General features: G+C 36.9%; 1 protein-coding gene and 1 non-coding gene across 2 annotated transcripts in view; both read right to left on the bottom strand.

Moving 5' to 3' along the window:
* The window catches only part of EML6 (EMAP like 6), a 305,590-nt gene that overhangs the window by 252,571 nt on the left and 32,678 nt on the right, over window positions 1–20,341 (bottom strand). The window lies entirely within an intron of this gene.
* LOC128585248 (U1 spliceosomal RNA) lies at window positions 2,949–3,112 on the bottom strand. Its single transcript, XR_008379970.1, has one exon. It is a non-coding gene; the product is annotated as a U1 spliceosomal RNA (small nuclear RNA).

Genomic DNA, 20,341 nt, shown 5'->3' with positions numbered 1-20,341 from the left:
GTAATGGAAGTCTTAGCCATCACAATCAGGCAAGGGAAGGCAAACAAGAGTATCCAAATAGGGTCAGAGGAGATCAAACACTCACTCTTCACTGATGATATGATCCTATACCTGGAAAATCCCAGGGACTCAACTTCAAAACTCTTAGAAGTGATCAAGGAATACAGCAGTGTCTCAGGATACAAAATCAATACTTACAAGTCAGTAGCTTTTATATATGCCAACAATAGTCAAGATGAAAAAACAGACAAGGACTCTATTCCTTTTACAATAGTGCCAAAGAAGATGAAATATCTGGGAATTTACCTAACAAAGGACGTGAAAGATCTCTGTAAAGAGAACTATGAAACTCTCAGAAAAGAAATAGCTGAAGATGTTAACAAACAGAAAAACATACCATGCTCATGGCTGGGAAGAATCAACATCGTTAAAATGTCCATACAACCCAAAGCAATCTACAGATCTAACACAATCCCTATTAAAGCACCATTGTCATACTTTAAAGCACTTGAGAAAATAGTACTTCATTTTATACGGAATCAGAAAAAACCTCAAATAGCTAATACATTACTCAGAAATAAGAACAAATCAGGAGGTATCACATTACCAGACTTCAGGTAATACTATAAATCTATAATGATCAAAACAGCATGGTAGTGGCACAAAAACAGAGCGGTAGATTTATGGAACAGAATAGAGAACTAAGAGATGAACTCACCTACTTATCATCATTTAATCTTTGACAAGCCTATCAAAAATATTCAGTCAGGGAAAGACTCCCTATTTAACAAATGGAGCTGAGTAAACTGGCTGGTGACCTGTAGAAGACTGAAACTGGACCCATACCTTTCACCATTAACAAAAATTGATTCTCGCTGCATAAAAGATTTAAACTTAAGACATGAAACTACAAAAATACTAGAAGAGAGTGCAGGGAAAACATTTGAAGAAATTGGCCTGGGAGAATATTTTATGAGGAGGACCCTCCAGGCAATTGAAGCAACACTAAAAATACATTTCTGGGATCTGATCAAACTAAAAAGCTTTGCACAGCCAAAAGCACAGTAAGTAAAGTAAACAGACAACCTTCAGAATGGGAGAAGATTTATGCAGGTTATGCTTCCGACAAAGGTCTGATAACTAGAATCTACAGAGAACTCAAAGTAATCAATAAGAACAAATAACCCCATTTCTATGGGGGCAAGAGACTTGAACAGAAACTTCTCTGATGAAGACAGGTGCATGGCCTGCAAACACATGAAAAAATGCTCATCATCCTTAATCATCAGACAAATGCAAATCAAAACCACTTTGAGATATCATCTAACTCCAGTAAGACTGGTTCACATTATAAAATCCCCAAACTACAGATGTTGGTGTGGATGCAGAGAGAAGGGAACGCTTCTACACTGTTGGTGGGAATGCAAGCTAATATGACCTTTTTGGAAAGAAGTTTGGAGAACACTCAAGGAACTAGAAGTAGACATACCATTCCATCCTGCAATTCCTCTACTAGGTATATATCCAGATGATCAAAAATTATTTTACAACAAAGACATATGCACCAGAATGTTTATTGCAGCCCAATTCATAATAGCCAAGACATGGAAACAGCCCAAGTGCCCATTGATCCATGAAAGGATTAACAAATTGTGGTATATGTACACCATGGAATACTATGTAGCCATAAAAAAGGATGGAGACTTCACATCTTTTGTTTACCTGGATGGAGCTGGAGCATATTCTTCTTAGTAAAGAATCTCAAGAATGGGGAAAAAAGTATCCAATGTACTCATACTACTATAAAATCAATATATAATCACCTACACACTCATATGAATGGCAAAACATAACTATAGTCCAGAAAGTAGAAAGGAAGAAGAGAGAGAGGGGAGGGGAGGGAGGATAAGGGAGGAGGGAGGGTATTTGGGGGGACCACACCTAATGTACATGATGCAATGGTACATTTCAAAAGTATTAAGAAATGAGTATAATTGTGATGGATGTGTTATTTAATTCAATGTAAGCATTTCACATTGTATATCGAAGCAGTACTCTGAACCCCATAAATGCGTCAATGTACAAAGTTATGATTTAATAAAAAATAATAAAATAAATGTATACAGATGCAAATCAGCAAGAAAAAAAAAAGAGGTGAATACTGGAGGCCTGAGAATGCCCCTATCTCACAACTTCCACCCCACTTCTGGGTTAAAACACCAAGAGATGGCACAGAACTGACAACAGTTTTGGGAGGTCTCAAGGGCTGTGAATCCTAAACCCCAATCCGGAGTCTCAGCCTGGCAGAGAAAGGACCTGAATTCAGGCAGCATCTGAGCCAATGCGCCCCCTAGTGTTATGCAAGAACAGAACCATGGCCTTTCCAAGGCCCATCCTAGGCTTGCTGAGCCTTTTCCATGAAATTAATGTTATATCCAAGTTGTGCTTTAACCATTTTGAGCTATATTCACCCATTTAGGCTTCTGGGAGAAGGAGAAAGACTACTTAATTCTACATGTTTTCTATACTTTGGTGAAACAGACATCAACATTCTCTACCACCACCCATTCAAAAACAACAGATGCACCCAGCCATACACTGTGTTTGATTTTAAATTATTGATATTCTTTATAAAAAGTTTACTAACTTAAAAGATAATAAAATAAAAGAAGCTTGAAATATTTCTCTGACTATTTTCTCTTTTATTTCATATAGTCTTGAGTTTGGGAATCATGTTAATGTTCTACATTCAAAAAATAAATTGTATCAATAAGGATGGGGGAGGAGCCTGAAGCTGAATGCAAACCAAAATATGTAACTAATTAAAATGAATAATACGGCTATGGTAAATTTAAAAACAAATTGGGACTGCAAACTAATACAACTTTTTTGGAAGGAAGTATGAAGAATCCTCAAAACTCAAATTAGACCTCCCCTTTTTTTTCCTTTTGGGGAAAGCGTGAACGCAGTCCCCCACTACCACAAATTATGCAGTTGAGTTTCCCCTATTGGGGGAAATCACAGGGGTCAGCACGTCCAGAGTATAATACATAAGCCTCACCTTGGGAAAACCACCTTCGTGATCATGGTATCTCCCCTGCCAGGTAAGTATAGACCTCCCATTTGATGTTGTAATTCCATTACTAGGCATCTACATAGAAGAAAAAAAAATCCTTTTATCATAAGGACATTTGCACTAGACTGTTTATCACAGTTCAATTTACAATCACCAAAATGTGGAAACATGGCTCGGCGCCTATAGCTCAGTGGCTAGGGTGCCAGCCACATACACCAAGGCTGGTAGGTTCGAACCTGGCCAGGGCTTACCAAACAATAATAGCAATTACTACAACAACAACAACAAAAATAGCTGGCCATGTGGTGGGCATCTGTAGTCCCAGCTACGTGGTAGGTTGAGGCAAGAGAATCACTTAAGCCCAAGAGTTTGAGGTTGCTGTGAGCTGTAACACCATAGCAATCTACCAAGGCGAAATAGTGAGACTCTGTCTCAAAAAACAAACAAACGAAAAATGTGGAAACAGCCTAAATGCCCACCAACCCAGGAATGGATTAACAAGATGTGGTATATGTATACTATGGAATATTATTCAGCTATTAAAAAGATGGAGATTTTATATCTTTTGTATTAACCTGGATGGAACTAGAACACATTCTTCTTAGTAAAATATCACAAGAATGGAGAAGCAAGAATCCAATGTACTTGATACTAATATGAAGCCAAGAGATGATCTAATACACACCCACAGAAGAGAATTCAAGGTGGAGGGTAGGGGAATGAGGGAGCAGGAAAATGAGGGAGCAGGAACAGGGGAGGTGGAAGGGAGGTTAGGTGTGCTCCACTTAATGGACACAACGTTAGGGTGGGTGTATGGCCCACCTCTTGGGGGCACACAGTTATAAGAGGGACTTTACCTAACGAATGCAAACACTGTAACCTAATTCTTTGTACCCTCAATTAACCAGAAACAATAAAAATAATAATAATAAATAAAAAGCAAAATAACTAATTTAAGTTATCTTCTGGACACTGAACTTGGATTATTTTCATTACTATAAAGAAAAATAAAAGAACTGAAAGTAAGTCTTGAACTCTTCTTGGTATGTTTGTTTTTCATAGTCAGTAAGTACAGCCAATCCCAAAACGCTTTTAAGTATATTGCAGGATTGATCAAATGAGTAAATACGTTGATATTTGTTGTGAGCCAGGCTTCTCATTATGGAAGAAGAGAGAAATAAGAAATAGGGGGCAGTGCCTGTGGCTCAAAGGAGTAAGGTGCCGGCCCATATGCCAGAGGTGGCGGGTTCAAACCCAGCCCCGGCCAAAAACTGCAAAAAAAAAAAAGAAAGAAAGAAATAGGATAAGACAAGGAAGAATTTGGGGTGGGAAGCTATGTTGGAATTGAGGGTATCAGTATAAAGTCATCTTCTTAGCTGTATCTATGAGATGAGGTATCCTCCCATTCCATCTGTTGACAGATTGAGTAGCAATGACATTCTAGAACAGCAATGATCACAGACAACAGTTTTTAAATACCAGTCCTACTAAAAGAACAAGGACTCCTTGGAGAAATGGTTGATCCTAGTCCTGGGGAAGGGAAAGTCCAAGATGGATCTGGAACAGATAATTATGGCAAAAAGTAATAAAATGCAAAAAAAAAAAATCATAAGGGCATGTCAAAAGGACACAGGCAATAGAGTAAAGGGGCTCCCATCAGCCCTAGGGATAATTTGAGAATCAAAATACGTAAGGACAGGAAGCGCTTCTTTAGAACAGAATGACAACAAATATGGAAGGAATGATAAGAGTTTTTAAAATTCTGACATAAATTAGCAATGGATACTCAATCCAGGGGTGAGACAAAAACCAGATGAGGAAGAAGATATTCATGTAGTTTTAAAGGATTTCCCCACAAATTACTTATTAATTGTAAAGGAAAAATGGTTAACTATATGAGGAAGAAAATGGATACTATGTAATGGTCAGTTTTAACATGACCTGATTTAACATCTCCAGTAATGCCTGAATAGACATACATACACCATTAGACATGACGCTCTAGGCAGCGCCTATGGCTCAGCGAGTCATACACTGAGGATGGCGAGTTCAAAACCCAGCCCCCACCAAACTACAACAACAACAACAACAACAACAACAACAAAAAGACATGATGCCCTGAGGACACAGGCCTAACCCTGAATCTAAACATGAAGGAACAACAGATGAACTCAACTAGAGGGATATTCTGGAAAAGAACTGGTTTATATCTTCAACAACATCAATGTGCTAAAAGAGAAACTGAGGCACTTTTCCCAATTAAAGGAGACACAAGAGACACGGCAACAGCATAGAACATCATCTGGGCTGGGTCCTACGCCAGAAAACAATTGCCCTAAAGGCAAGGACTGGGACAACTGACTGAATTAGAGCATAGACGAGGTAACAGTATTAAGTCAATATTACATTTCCTGAGTTTAACAACTGTACTGTGCTCATGTAAGAGAATAATATGCTTGTTCTTCAAATTACACGTTTTTGTATTAAGGGTACAGGGCAATAATGTATGCAACCTACTTTCAAGTGATTCAGCAAAAAAAGCAGCATTAAGGGGTATCTATAAAGGCAAATATGTCAAAATGAATGAAATCTGTGAACTATTTTTTCTATTTTTTCGTGAGCCTGAAATTATTCCAAAATTAGTTGAAAAAGACTTTATAATTTGAAGTTAAAGTATAGGTACCTACCACTAGGTTTTTTTTTCACCATTTTAAATGTTTCCATATTATAATCCAGACAAATTAAAGTCAAGCTACATCCACAGAGCTTATTACTTATATTAGTCAAAGAAGCACTTTCAACCAAATTATAATGTGATTCATAAATGTCTACTTTTATGCCTTTGTGATTTTCAAAATGATGAAACAAATATTTGATACTTTAAGTAACTGCATTCCTCTATGAAAGTATACTTTTGATAAAACTGTAAACTGCTCTGAAAATGGGGAAATACTGTATTTGACTTTCTTATTAATAATTATAAACATGAAAGCACCAAGATTTATTTAATTCCATTAAAATTAATGGAAATGTGCAGCTTCATTGATGCTGCTTTTCAATTGAGCATTCATAAAAAACAAATCCTATTATTTATTATTCTATTTTCCAGTTCACAAAACTATATAAATTCAGTTTTATAACATTGACTAAGTCCATTCCACAAACTGGGAGAACTATGACATTTGTAATCCATTTAAAATCATATTCTCAGATGAAATAACCACACAGAAGGCAATGATGAGACCCACTGTCATTCAGCTGCACTAGCACTAAGAATAAAGAAGGAATCAAAATCAAAAAACAGAGAGACTAAAATCAAGTTTCTAAAATGCCTTGTGATTAACTTCACTAGCATAAACCTCAAAGATACTAATTATCAAACTCAGCATTTCCCAGATTAATAAAAATATCATTGGTCACCATTCATTGCACTAAGCCTCATCCTTCCATATTAAGGTTTGTAATGCCCAGACACAGAAGAGAGAAGATCACCTCCATTCTTTTTGATCTGTCCCAGAGTCTTTTTCAGTAAAAAAATATGCTCCCTTAATTTCAAAGAAATAGGGTGGATAATGGATTGCATGGATACTTCCACCATCTTTGAAATCTTCTAAATTCTGGGACAAGAGAAGTGGTTATCTGTCAAGGTTTCCTTGTGGGAGGAATAGATAGGACATTCACAAACTTACTTCTTCACATAAAAAAGGAAATCCAGATAAAATCACATTTGGCACAAACAACTAAATTTGATAGACAGTGTCATTTACTGACAAGATGTGGGAAAAAGAGACTCTTCCGGCCTGTTGCCTCTTGGTAGTACAATTCAGCAGAAGATATTAAAACTGAAAATGGGCACGCTTATGACCAGCCACATCTAGATATCTCCCTAAAGGGACATACTGCCACGTGTACAAGTATTCACTAAAACATTGTTTGAAAAGCAAAAGAACCTAAAAGTCTATCAACAGGGGAAATTATGTTAAAGAGAAGAACCATGTGCACAGAGCAATACTCTGTGTGTTCTTGGGTAGATACGTGAATATAAAAATCTGAAAAGATATTCATCAAACTGATAGCAGTGGGAGAGAATGGAGGGAGACCAGGAAAGGAAATGGATGCTCTAAAGTATGAAAGAAAATTTATTCATGTATTCCTTAAATAATTAAAAATTAATTTTCAAAGATTAAAAAAGAAAAATGGATCAAGTCAAACACTATGTAAATCTAAGACAGATCGATTTGCTTATCAAATCATAAAAACTGAGAAATACTTTTAATTAAGCTAAATGTGAATTACTAACATTTTTAATATACATCAGAGAAATGGCCAGAATCAGTCTGAGTCTTGGTCCTGCTATATACAATGAATCCTACCAGTACCTAGAGGAAGTTAACTACCCTATTTCCTCATCTGTACAGGCAGTTACAAACATCCAACTTATTACGACTCACACTTATGGACTGAGGCTATTATGTGCTTAAGTAATAAAAAAAAAAAGAAACAGAAAGGAAGTATCCCCAGGAATTATATCTAATTTCATTTATTTGTCTGAGTTCAAACTTCAATCTTGGAGGTGGGTGCCAGCAGAACATGTAAAATAATACAAAAACAGAAGGTGGAGGACAGTCATTCTACTACAGAAACCTTGAGAATTTCAGACTCTAGAGAGCTGGAAATTGCAAATTTTTCTCAGCAGGGGATGTGGAAATAATTCACAGTGTCTAACAAAACATACTTAGGACATGTAGGTGTTTAGCCAAATGAAGAATTCCATTTCTTCTTAATAATTTCTACTGAGAGAAGAATATATGCATTTGTATCTTACTTTGACTCTAATTAGTAAAATTTAAGATACTATTCTCCCATACATGTATATTTAAAGAAAGTAGCACTAGGATTACACCAGAGGGATAACTATGTTGGCAAATTTTATATTTTCTATAGAGAGTGAGAAGTTTGTTATTCCATTTATTTCATATATTAGTTTGGAAGCTCTATTGCTGGTTACTTCAACAATTGTAACATATACCCTTGACCTGGAACAGCTTTATGTTGATCCATGCTTTTACCCTCTTCCCAGAAAGAGCTTAGAAAACTTCACATCCATGCTATTATTACTATGCCTTTTTTAAATTTTACACATATTTTCAAAATATAAAAAGATATTACTATTGTTTATACAGTCAGTGCTACCAGTGAATATGGTTTGTTTAGCCCTGCAAAGTCTCGTGTTGAAATTTAATCCCCACTGTTGGAGATGGGGATGGTAAGAAGGTGTCTGGGTCACGGGGGTGTATCCCACATGGATGGCTTGGTGCCATCCTCACAGGAGTGGGTGAATTCTCACTCTTAGTTCCTGCAAGAGCTGGTTGTTAAAAAGAACCTGGCACCTCCCTCCCCATCCCTCTTTCCTCCTCTCTCCCCATGTGATCTGTGCACACACAGGTTCCCCTTCACCTTCTGCCATGAGTGGAAGCATCCTGAGGCCCTCATGCAGAACCATGAGCCAAATAAACCTCTTTTCTTTATGAATTATCCAGCTTGGGTATTCATTTACAACACAAAGGAACTATTTGCAACATAAAAGGTATCACTATTCATCTATCGACACATTTACCACTAGCCTTTCCTGTATCTTTAACTTTCCTTCTGCCCAAATAATGCTCTTTAGATTTCTTTGGGTGTGGGTTGGCTAGTAGAAAATTCTCTCAGGTTTTTTTTTAAGTGTGAAAATGTCTTAATTTTCCCTTCTTTCTTCCACTGTTCCGGTTGAGAAGTCAGCTATCAGTCAAACTGGTCTCCTGCGAAGGTAATCTATTAACATTTTCTTTCTCTGGTGGCTTTCCTAATTCTCTGCTCATCTTTGGTTATTTGCAGTTAGACTATTACATATCTAGGTATGAATCTATTTTTATTTATCCTGGTTTAAATTCTTGGTGCTTCTTAAGTGTGAGGTTTAATGTCTTCCATCAGTTCTGGAAATTTTTTAGCCATTATATCTTCAAGTATTATTTCTACCCCATTCTCTCTTTTCTTCTTCTTCTGAGTCACCAAATGAATATATGCTAGATACTTCTGCTGATTTTTTATTTTCCTTTTGTCCTGTCAACTCTGGTTATAGATGAGCATCGTGTCTGAAAAACTATTTTTAGAAATACCTTGAAATGCAGATGCTATTTTTCTCCACAGAGGATTTTTGCTTGCTTCTGGCAGCCTCTTGAGACCCTGGAATCCCTATCAACCCAAGTTCCACACCTAAAGTTCCTTGAGTATGATGGCTAAGTTTATGTGTCAACTTGACCAGGTTGTGATATGCCCAGAAAACTAGTTGAACATTTTTTCTGGGTGTATCTAAGGACATTTCCAGAAGAGATTAGCATTTGAGTTGGTGGACTGAGTAAAGCAGATGGTCCTCCCCAATGTGAGTGAGCATCACCTAGTCCACCGAAGGCCTGACTAAAATGGAAAAGTAGAGGAAAGTTGCATGAACTCTGTTTGCTTGAGCTAGGGCATTGATCTTCTCCTGCTCCTGGCTGTTCAGCCTTCAGACTTGGACTAGAGTCTACTCCATCAGCCTTCCTGCTTTCATGCCTTCTAACTCTACTGCTGGCTTCTCTGGGTCTCCAGCTTGCGGGTGGCAGACTGTGTAACTTCCTAGCCTCTGTAATCATGTGAGTAAATAATACCTTCATAGATAGATAGACATAGGTATAGACAGTAGAGCTTTATTACCTTTTTCATGCTTTTCAGAAGGTATTTGTTTCATATTTTATCCAACTTTTTTAGTGTCTTCATCAGGAAAACTGGTCCAAATTATCTAGTCTGCTATTACTAGGCAGTACAGGAAATTTAAGAGTACAGTCAAAGAATAGTAGGTGATAGCAGTAGACACCTTATCATCTTAGCACAGCCTAACATTTGGATACAATTACAATGTATTCCATTTTAGGCAGATTCTGAATGTTCTGTCTGGAACATTCACGTACTAGATTGATGATGGAAATATATTAACGTAAATCTAACTTTTCGTTAGATTTAAATGAGGTGGTGCATATAAAGTTTTTAGAAAAGAGTATCTGGCACTTAGTAAGCATTCAATAAATATTAGCAAATATTATTATTGCTATTTCCAAAATAAGTGATTCTCTTTAGTATTTCCCAGGGATATTATGACAGTTACCACCTTGCTCTTCATTCTAGTATTACCATAGAAATAGACCAGAAAATCAACGTCATCCATTGATTTAACCATAGAAAAAAATTTAGACACACACACACAAAAAAAAAAAAAATTTAGACACTATTCCTAAATGCAAGTTTTAAGGATAACTACATAAGATACCAGGCAAAGCTACTGTAAACTGTTGGCCTAATTATGAGATATGCATATTATTATTTATCTAACATCAATTTGTCATATCTTACTACCTGAAAAGAGGGCACTACTGTTACACAGATGTGTTATCGTCACACCTTTCACAAGTGGAATTGAAACATTCACTTAATGGAAGCTGCTTCACTGAATATAAGAGTGAGTCACATAGGAAGACTCTGCTGAGTGCCAAGCATTCCATCCCAATTTATTGTTTTCAAGTGTGTGACCCACTTATGTATCATATGTGAAAGTGATAATAACAAAGAGAAAATCAATAGCTCTAAAAGGCAATTTATGAACCATCAGTTTATGCTTGCCAATGATGCCTACATTACCCTGCACTGTTCTATGAGAGAGTGTCACCTGGGGTATAGCAAAACCAGGACGAAAAACAATGCTCTCAGACCAATCTGGAATCCATACCTGCAAAGCCTCTTAAAACAAGAGAGAGCATCATATTCATTTAGAAAATACTGACACGTGGTTTGGGCAAGGTATATTGTTAGGCCCTAGCTGTTTAACAGTGAACAAGACTACATGATCTTGCTTCACAGAAAAGAAAGAATTAAATGGACAACTCTACTACAAGGTAAGAAGTACTATGACGGAAAGTACAGAGTATTATGGGGAAACGCAGGGAATCAAGAAAAGTGTCCCAGAAAAAATTGCTTTTAAACAGAGATCTGAAAGATGAGTAAGAGCCAAGCAAAAATGAGAAAACAGATCATTCCAGAAACCACAAGTATAGAGGCCCAGAAATAAGCGAGACCATAAGGACACATTCTGATCAATTCAAAGCAAGGCAAAACCTAGTTGGTAGGTATCTCCACCACCTGGCATACAGGACTCCTACCAGAAACAATATTCCATAGGAAAAAGGAAAACAAACCACCATAAGGAAGAGTAAGGAGACACAACAAGCAAGAAAATTAGCACCTTCCACTCCTGTCGCCCTGCAAGATTTAGAAATAATTGGACAATTTAAAGTTTTTAAATATACTTAAAATCAATAAAAAGATGGATGCTTCAATACTTTGTACCACATGGCAAGAATAATATGGAAGAGAACAGAACAAAGAAAAATGAAAATGAAATGGAACTACTAGAAATGAAAAATATGGTCATTGGCATTTAAAACCTAATGTGATACTTCTAGATTTAAAACATTTATCTACGCTTCTTGCCTAAATTAAATTATCAGATAGTGAGTTATTTTAAAAGGCACAAACCCACAAAGACAAAAAGAAGAAAGGTAAAAGCATGCAAAAGAAACCTTGAAAAATAAAAAAATTAAAAAAAGGATCTGAAAAGCAAATGAGTAAATGGTGACTGATTTTAGAGCTCTAACAAATCTAAGCCTACCAGGATGAGGGGTGGGAGGAGGTTGAAAGAAGCCAGAAAGAAGCAGCCAGCTCACAGCCAGAACCTAGAAAGTCTCCAGGGCTTAAAGATATGAGATGTTAACAGAAAAAAAGAAAAAAAAACTCTGTAAAATAATGTAAAGTTTTTTCTGAGCCAGTATGAGTGACCATGGGCCAGAAATCTATTACTGAAGAAGCATGAGCAAGTGGTTCCGAGGCCATCAAGTTACAGTTTGCTTTTACACATTTTAGAGAGGCGGGACTTACAGGTAAAATCATATATCAGTACATGGAAGGTATACATTTGTTTGGGCAACGAAGGCCGGACATCTCAAAGCAGGCAGGAAATGGTTATAGGTTACAGGTCGTTTTAGAGATTCTTTGATTTGTAATTGGTTAAAGAAATAAAGCTTTGTCTGAAGTCTTGGAGTCAGTAGATGGGAATGCTTGGATCTGCTATCTGTCACATGATGCTATTCCAGAGTCAGGCTGAAAAGTAAGCCACATTATACTAGGTTAATAAAAAGTCCACTTAAGGAGATTTTAGGATTGGTAAGGCCTGACTTCACCTGTGCCTTGCAGCATGGCCTTAGGTCCTGTTTGTGATGTAGTATCTTATTGCCACAAAGAATCTGTTTAGTCAGTTTTATGATCTCTTTTAGCATTAATGCTGGTATGATTAAACTCCAGAAGGAGGCATGTCTGACCTCCCTTTCCATATCATTGGGAACTCAAAGTTTTAAGGTATTTTCGGGGTCCCTTTGGCCTCTTTGGGGGCTTATGATTTTATTTTTGTAGAGGGTAGGGTGAAAGTAGTAGGAGGAGTTGAGAGCTGGTGTAAGAGCAGTTAGTCTGCCTCCTACCCCAGCAGAAGTCTGGAGATTTACCTTCTGGGGAGGAAAAGGTTTAGGCCTGTGCAGGTGACTGAGAATCTACTTCTGAGCCTCAAAGCCCCTCCCCACTTGGCTACTGGAACACTGGCAGCTATGCTTAAAGCATGTCCCACCCCATCCCACCTCCAGGAAAGAAATTGGAGGGTTCCTTTCTGGGATACTGACCAACACAGGAGAAAATACCTCTCGGTTCTGACACTGCAACATCCTCCATTGCAAAAGCTGGCCTACCAACTTAACACTCCCCAGTGAAGCCGCTCCATAAGGAAGCCCTGTCCCCATACAGAGGTTTCAACCAGCTTTTCTGGGTCTTGCTCTTAAATATAAAAAGAAAGCCAAACTGCTCAACACCTGATGAAAGCCCCGAACCTAAAACATAAAGACCAGTACAAATATATGGGAGAATAGGAAGGCTGAGGCAATAAAGATAATGAAGGGATAGAAAAGAAAAATAACTGATAACCTCAGATAAATAAGAGAAAATATCATAATATGTTTAAATAAGAACAAGACGCTATAAAGAAAGAAACATTCAGTAAATTTTTAAAAGCTTTTCAGAATATAAAATATGATTATAGAAATAAAAATTCATTAAGTTTGGAAGATAAAATAAAAAAATCTAATAAGAAACAAAACAATGATATGAAAACTATGATTATAATTATAGATCCAGGAGGTCCCAGCACTACTAAAAAGACTTTGAAAAAGGAAAAGTGGGAAGAATGGAAAGGAAGACGCTATCACTGCAACAATGCCAGAAAAGGTTCCAGAACTGAGGCCCAGGGGTTTGTCTATACAGTGAGAAGTTCAAAAAAAGGCTAGAAAAATGGATGGAAAGTGGCCCAAATAAAGGCACATTATTGTAAAACTTCAGCACACCAGAAATAAAGAGAAGTTCCTAAAACCTTCAGAGAAAACAACAACAAAAATAAATTAGTAATCTCACTTTTAAAAAGTATTTTTTAATTTCAGATTCATGTGACAGAATCTGAAATTCCATCAACTAGGTTACAATGTTTGCATTTGTTAGGTAGAGTCCCTCTTGTAGTTGTGTCCTGAACCCAATAGGTATGCCATACACTCCTACATTGTGCCCATTAAGTGGGAGCACACCAATTCCCGTCCCACCTCCCCTCCCGCATTCCCCTTCCCCCAGACTTGAATTGAGTTTTTATCTGTGTGGGCGTGTATTAGTTGGTCCGCTGGCTTCATATTAGTATTGAGTACAATGTTGATTCTTCCCAGCCAAGAGCATGGTATGTTCTTTAATTTGTTAATATTTTCTGTTATTTCTTTTCTTAGAGCTTCATAATTCTCTTTGTGGAGATCCTTCCCCTCTTTTGTTAGGTATATTCCTAGGTATTCCATTTTTGTTTGTTTGTTTGTTTGTTTGATGCTACTGTGAAGGGAACTGTGCCCTTGATTTGCTTCTCAACTTGGCAATTATTGATGTTTACAAAGGCTAGTGATTTGTGGGCATTGATTTTATATCTTGAGACATCACTGTATTTCTTGATCACTTCCAGGAGTGCTGTGATTGAGTGCCTGGGGTTTTCTAAATATATTACATAGATATTGGATATTACTTTTCCGTTTTTGTGATATTTTACTAAGAAGAATGTGTTTCAGGTTAATACAAAAGATGCAAAGTCTCCAGCTTTTTCATGGTTGAATATATTCCATGGCACACATATACCACAGCTTGTTAATCCATTCCTGGGTTGATGGGCATTTAGGTTGTTTCCACATCTTAACAATTATAAACTGAGCTGTAATAAACAATCTAGTGCAAATGTCCTTATGATAAAATGATTTTTTTTTACTTCTGGGTAGATAGATATCTAGTAATGGGATTGCGGCATCAAATGGGAAGTTTAATTTGAGTTCTTTGAGGATATTCCGTACTTCTTTCCAAAGAGGCTGTATTAGTTTGCAGTCTCACCAGCAATGTAAAAGTGTTCCCTTCTCTCCACATTTACACCAGCATCTACAGCTTTGGGACTCAGTGATGTGGGCTATTCTCACTGGGGTTAGGTGATATCTCATGGTGGTTTTGATTTGCATTTCTCTGATGATTAGGGACGATGACCATTTTTTCATATGTTTGTTAGCCATTCATCTGTCTTCTTCAGAGAAGGTTCTGTTCATGTCTTTTGCCCAGTTATAGATGGGGTTGTTTGCTCTTTTTTTGTTGCTGTTGATTAATTTGAGTTTTCTGTAGCTTCCAGTTATCAATCGTTTGTCAGATTCATACCCTGCAAATATCTTTTCCGATTCTGAAAGTTGTCTATTTGCTTTACTTATTGTGTCCTTAGCTGTGCAGAAACTTTTCAGTTTAATTAAGTTTGTTAATTTTTGTTATTGCAATTGTCACGGAAGTCATCTTCATAAAATGTTTCCCCAGGCCAACATCAAGAGTTTTTCCCACACTTTCTTCTAAGATTTTTTTTTTTTTTGAGACAGTCTCACTATGTCACCCTCCAGGTGGAGTTGGAGTGCTCCAACTCTTGGGCTTAAGTGATTCTCATGCCTCAGCCTCCCAAGTAGCTGGGACCATAGGTGCCCGCTACAATGCTGGCTATTTTTTGTTGCCATTGTCATTGTCATTGTTGTTCAGCTGGCCCGGGCTGGGTTTGAACCCGCCAGCCTCAGTGTATGTGGCTGACACTGTAACCACTGTGCTACAGGCGCCCAGCCTCTTCTAAGATTTTTATCATTTCATGTCTTAGATTTACATCATTTTTCCATCTTGAGTCAATTTTTGTAAGTAGTGAAGGGTGCAGGTCCAGTTTCAGTCTTTTATATGTGGTTATCCAGTTCTCCCAGCATCATTTGTGAAATAGGGATTCCTTTCCCCACTGTATGCTTTTGTTTGGCTCCTCGAAGATCAGGTGGCAATACGAGACTGGTTTCATCTCTTGGTTTCCTATTCTATTCCATATGTCTACGTCTCTATTTTTGTGCCAATATCATGCTGTTTTGATCACGTGGACTTGTAATATAACCTGAAGTCTGGTAGTGACACCTTCAGCTTTACTTTTATTACTAAGAATTGCCTTGGCTATATGGGTTTTTTCTGGTTCCATACAAAGCAAAGAGCTATTTTTCCATTTCTTCAAAGTATGATGTTGGTATTTTAATGGGGATTGCACTAAATCTGTAGATTGCTTTGGGTAGTACAGACATTTTAACAATGTTGATTCTTCCCTGCCAAGAGCATTTGTTAATGTCTTCTGTTACATCTTTTCTTATGGTTTTATAATTCTCTTTGTGGAGATCCTTCTCCTCTTTTGTTAGGTATATTCCTAAGTATTTCATTTTTTTTTTTGTAGAGACAGAGTTTCACTTTATGGCCCTCCGTAGAGTGCCATGGCATCACACAGCTCACAGCAACCTCCAACTCCTGGGCTTAAGCGATTCTCTTGCCTCAGCCTCCCAAGAAGCTGGGAATATTTCATTTTTTTTTAAGCTACTGTGAAGGAAATTGTGTCCTTGATTTGCTTCTCAACTTGGCAATTATTGGTGTATACAAAGGCTAGTGATTTGCGGGCATTGACTTTGTATCCTGAGACATCACTGTATTTCTTGATCACTTCCAGGAGTCTTGTGATTGAGTGCCTGGGGTTTTCTAAGTATAAGATCATATCACCAGTGAAGAGTAAGAGTTCAACCTCCTCTGTAACCATTTGGATGCCCTTTATTTCCTTGTCTTACCTGATCATATTGTCTAGAACTTACAGAACTATGTTGAATAGTAGTAGCGATAGCAGACATCCTTGTCTGGTTCCAGTTCTAAATGGACAAGCTTTTGGTTTTACTCCATTCAGTATGATATTGGCTGTGGGTTTGTCATAGATGGCTTCAATCAATTTAAGAAATGTGCCACCTGGGCAGCACCTGTGGCTCAAAGGAGTAGGGCGCCGGCCCCATATGCCGGAGGTGGCAGGTTCAAACCCAGCCCCGGCCAAAACTGAAAAAAAAAAATGAAAAAGATAAAAAGAAATGTGCCACCTATGCCTAGTAATCCCACTTTTTAAGAAAATAATCCTACATCCAGAAAAGACTTTTTTGTAGAAAAATGCTCACGAGAGAGAGCATCATTTATGGAAAAGAAAATGTAAGAAACAAACTACATGTCAAAATACAAGGAAAATAGTTAGGGAAATGTTGTATATAACAATATAAATTCAGGACCAAAACTCAAACTTACATAAACAATGTGGTCACAGACATAAAGACATAAGCATATTAAAAGAAACAGAATGGAAATCCACCAAAATGTTAACCGAGAGAGATGCCCACTCCATGTTTGACAATGTGCTTTTTATTATCCCATCCTTTCCATTGAACACTACTATAAAAGCTAGATAAAATTAAAGAAAGCAAACAAACAAAGTTAATTCAACTCACTGAAGAACTAAGCAAAGCGGGCAGAATTTGAGGATGAAGACCTTACTAGAAGGTCAAAGCACGGAACATTGAAGTAAGCCCTGTATTTTATCCCCTTTTCCTGTTCAGGACCACTTGCCAGTTTGCAGTGCAGAGCCCAGAACAGCTTTCTGTGGCACAGGGCACTCTCTCTGGAGTGGGGAAACATAATAGAATTCCAGATTCCCAAGGCAGCCTAAACTTCAACAAGAGGGCTCAAGATCTGGAGAAAAATGGTAATGCGGAGAGAAAAGCCCAAGCTTCAGCACACAATTTCCCCTGGAGGCATTTGCTAATTCCTAACCAGTACAGACACAAGACAGAAGCTTTCTTAGCCAAGCAGAAAGCAGCCACTATGAAATTAAAAACCTAAGCAAAGAGGGTGGCACCTGTGGCTCAAGGAGTAGGGCACTGGCCCCATATGCTGGAGGTGGCAGGTTCAAATGCAGCCCCAGCCAAAAACTGCAGAAAAACACACACACACACACCCCTAAGCAGAGAATTCAACAGCCTCACAGAGGTAGAGAGGCAAAAGTTGGAGTTCAGAGCCTACCAAAAAGGGGTTGTGGTGAACCCCAGGTTTTCATTTGAGTTCTGGGAAGAGATTATGCCCCTAGAAGAAAGAGCAAACTGCAAACATATCTTCTAAAACCTAGCCCCACATCAGCACTATTGCTCACTCTTTCAGGGTAATCCGCTCCATATCATGAATGCCTGCCAGAAGAAAATTAAATCTCCTTTGCAGACATAACATCATCTATATCCTTAAATATTTTCATGCATAATATCAGGCACACTGGTGTATGAATAGACAGACCGGTAAAATAGAATTAAAAAATCTATAATAAATCCAACCATACAGGAAAATTTCATTTGATAAAGTGCTATCTCAAAATATTGGGGCAAGGATGGACTTTTTAATAAACAATTTGGGAACAATGGGATAACCCTTTAAAAAATTAAAAAATGAATCTATTCCTCACACAATATAAAATTATAAACTCTAAATCGATCAAAGATCTAAGGGTAAAACATGAAACCACTAGAAGAAAACACAGGTTAAATCTTTTTATAGCCTACACATGGGTAAAAGATTTCTAACTATGACTAAAATGTGGCTGTGATAATGTATTTAACACATAAAAATATTAAATGTCAAAAGATAACATAAGAAACTTCAAGAGACAAATGATAAACTAGGATAAAATTTTTTCTGGCATATATTCCAGATAAAGACCTAATATCACTAATACATAAAGAACTCTTATAAATCAATGAAAAAGGCTTAAAACCTAACTTTAAAAACCACAGAAAATATAAAAGTAAATAATGCATAAAAAGACATAAATTTTCTCTAAATATGAAGATATTCAACTTCACTGATAATAAGAGAAATGCAAAATAAAACTACACCAAAGTATTACTGAATGCCTACTAGAAGAAAACCTATCAGATTAACAAAACTTCAATCCTGTTGGCAAAGGTGTGGGGAAATAGGCATTCTCACACATTGCTGGAGAGAATACAAAATGGCATAATTATCTTGGAAAGGAATTTGGAAACATTTACAAAAACTATATATCCACTTATATTTCAACCCAGAAATCCCACTCTCAGAAATTTACATTAAGATATACCTAAAAATTCACCTGAAGAAACACCTCCCAAACGCAAAGATACATATGCATGTGGTTATCCATTATAGCATTATTTATAACTACAAAATTTTGTAGACAACCTAAATACCCGCACGTAGGATACTGGTTGGATAAATGATGATACCTACAAACAATGGAATACTACAAAGCTATAAAAACAAAAGAATTAGAGAAATTCCTATGAAATGAAGTGATTTTCCAGATAGATTGCTAAGTGAATAAAGCAAAGTAAAAAGGCTATCTTAGATGTAGCTACCTTTTGTGTAAGGTAAGAACCCATTCATATACTTTCATGCTAAAAACTATCAGCAAATTAAGAATAGAAGGGAAACAGTCTTAATCTGACAAGTGTTTCTACACAAAACCTGCAGCAAACCTAATATTTAACTGGAAATATTGAAAGCTTTCCCACTAAGATTGAAAAGAAGAAAATGTATTTGGTACTGCTACTTTTGTTTGACATTATGCTGGTGGTACTAGCCTGTGCAATAAGGCATGATGAAGAAATGTATGTTCTTTAGGACTGAAAAAGAACAAATAAAACTATCATTATCTGTGCACAAAGAAAATCCAACTACTAACATATAAACTATTAATAAGTGAATTTTAAGCAAGGTTGTTGAATTCAAAATCAGTATACAAAAATCAATTGAATTTCTATATACTAGCAAAAATAATCAGAAAATGGAAATTAAACCGATGCCATTTACAATAGCATCAAAATCAACCAAATACCTAAGAATAAACATAAAAGACGACAAGACCTCAGAAAATTACAAACCATTATTGAGAGAACTCATAAAGGAATATAACATTTCTATGGGTTGGAAGACTCGATACTGTAAAGATCCCAATTCCTCCCAAACTGATTCTTAGAATCAATGTGATCTCAGTCCAAATTTCAGCAGGTTTTTAAAGGAAACTGACATGTCATTCTAAAATTGAGGTGGCATTGCAAAGTATTTCTAAAATACTGAAAAAATTTTTGAAGTAAAACAAAGTTGGAGAGTTATACTACCAGAGTTCAAACAATAGTTATTAAAACAATATGGTGTTGGGTGGCACCTGTGGCTCAAAAGAGTAGGGTGCTGGCCCCATATGTCGGAGATGGCGGGTTCAAACCCAGCCCCAGCCAAAAACTGCAAAAAGAAAAAAAAAAAACACAATATGGTGTTGGTACAATAGTTCAGGACTTACAGATGAATTCAGTGGGTAAAAAAAAAATAGTCTTTTTAGTAATGGATCTGTATTTACTATATATTTGTATTTAAAAACAGACTACTAATTATGACTACTATCTCTTACAATCAATCCCAGTGGATCACAGGCCTAAATTTGAAAGGTAAAATGATAAGGTTTCTGAAATTGTGGCATCTATTATTGTAACCGCTAGATATATGTGACTACACTTAATTTTAAATTAATTAAAATTTAATGAAATTTAAAATTTAGTTTGCACTAGCCACATTTTAAGTGCCAATGGCCAAATGTGGCTCATGGGCTACCACTGGGCAGCACAGATACAGAACATTTCTACATTGTAGAAAGTT

This window comes from Nycticebus coucang, chromosome 4 (genome assembly GCF_027406575.1).
Source record: "Nycticebus coucang isolate mNycCou1 chromosome 4, mNycCou1.pri, whole genome shotgun sequence".
NCBI classification, from domain to species: domain Eukaryota; kingdom Metazoa; phylum Chordata; class Mammalia; order Primates; family Lorisidae; genus Nycticebus; species Nycticebus coucang.
Note: the sequence above shows the minus strand (reverse complement) of the source record. Positions and strands in the feature narration are given on the sequence as shown.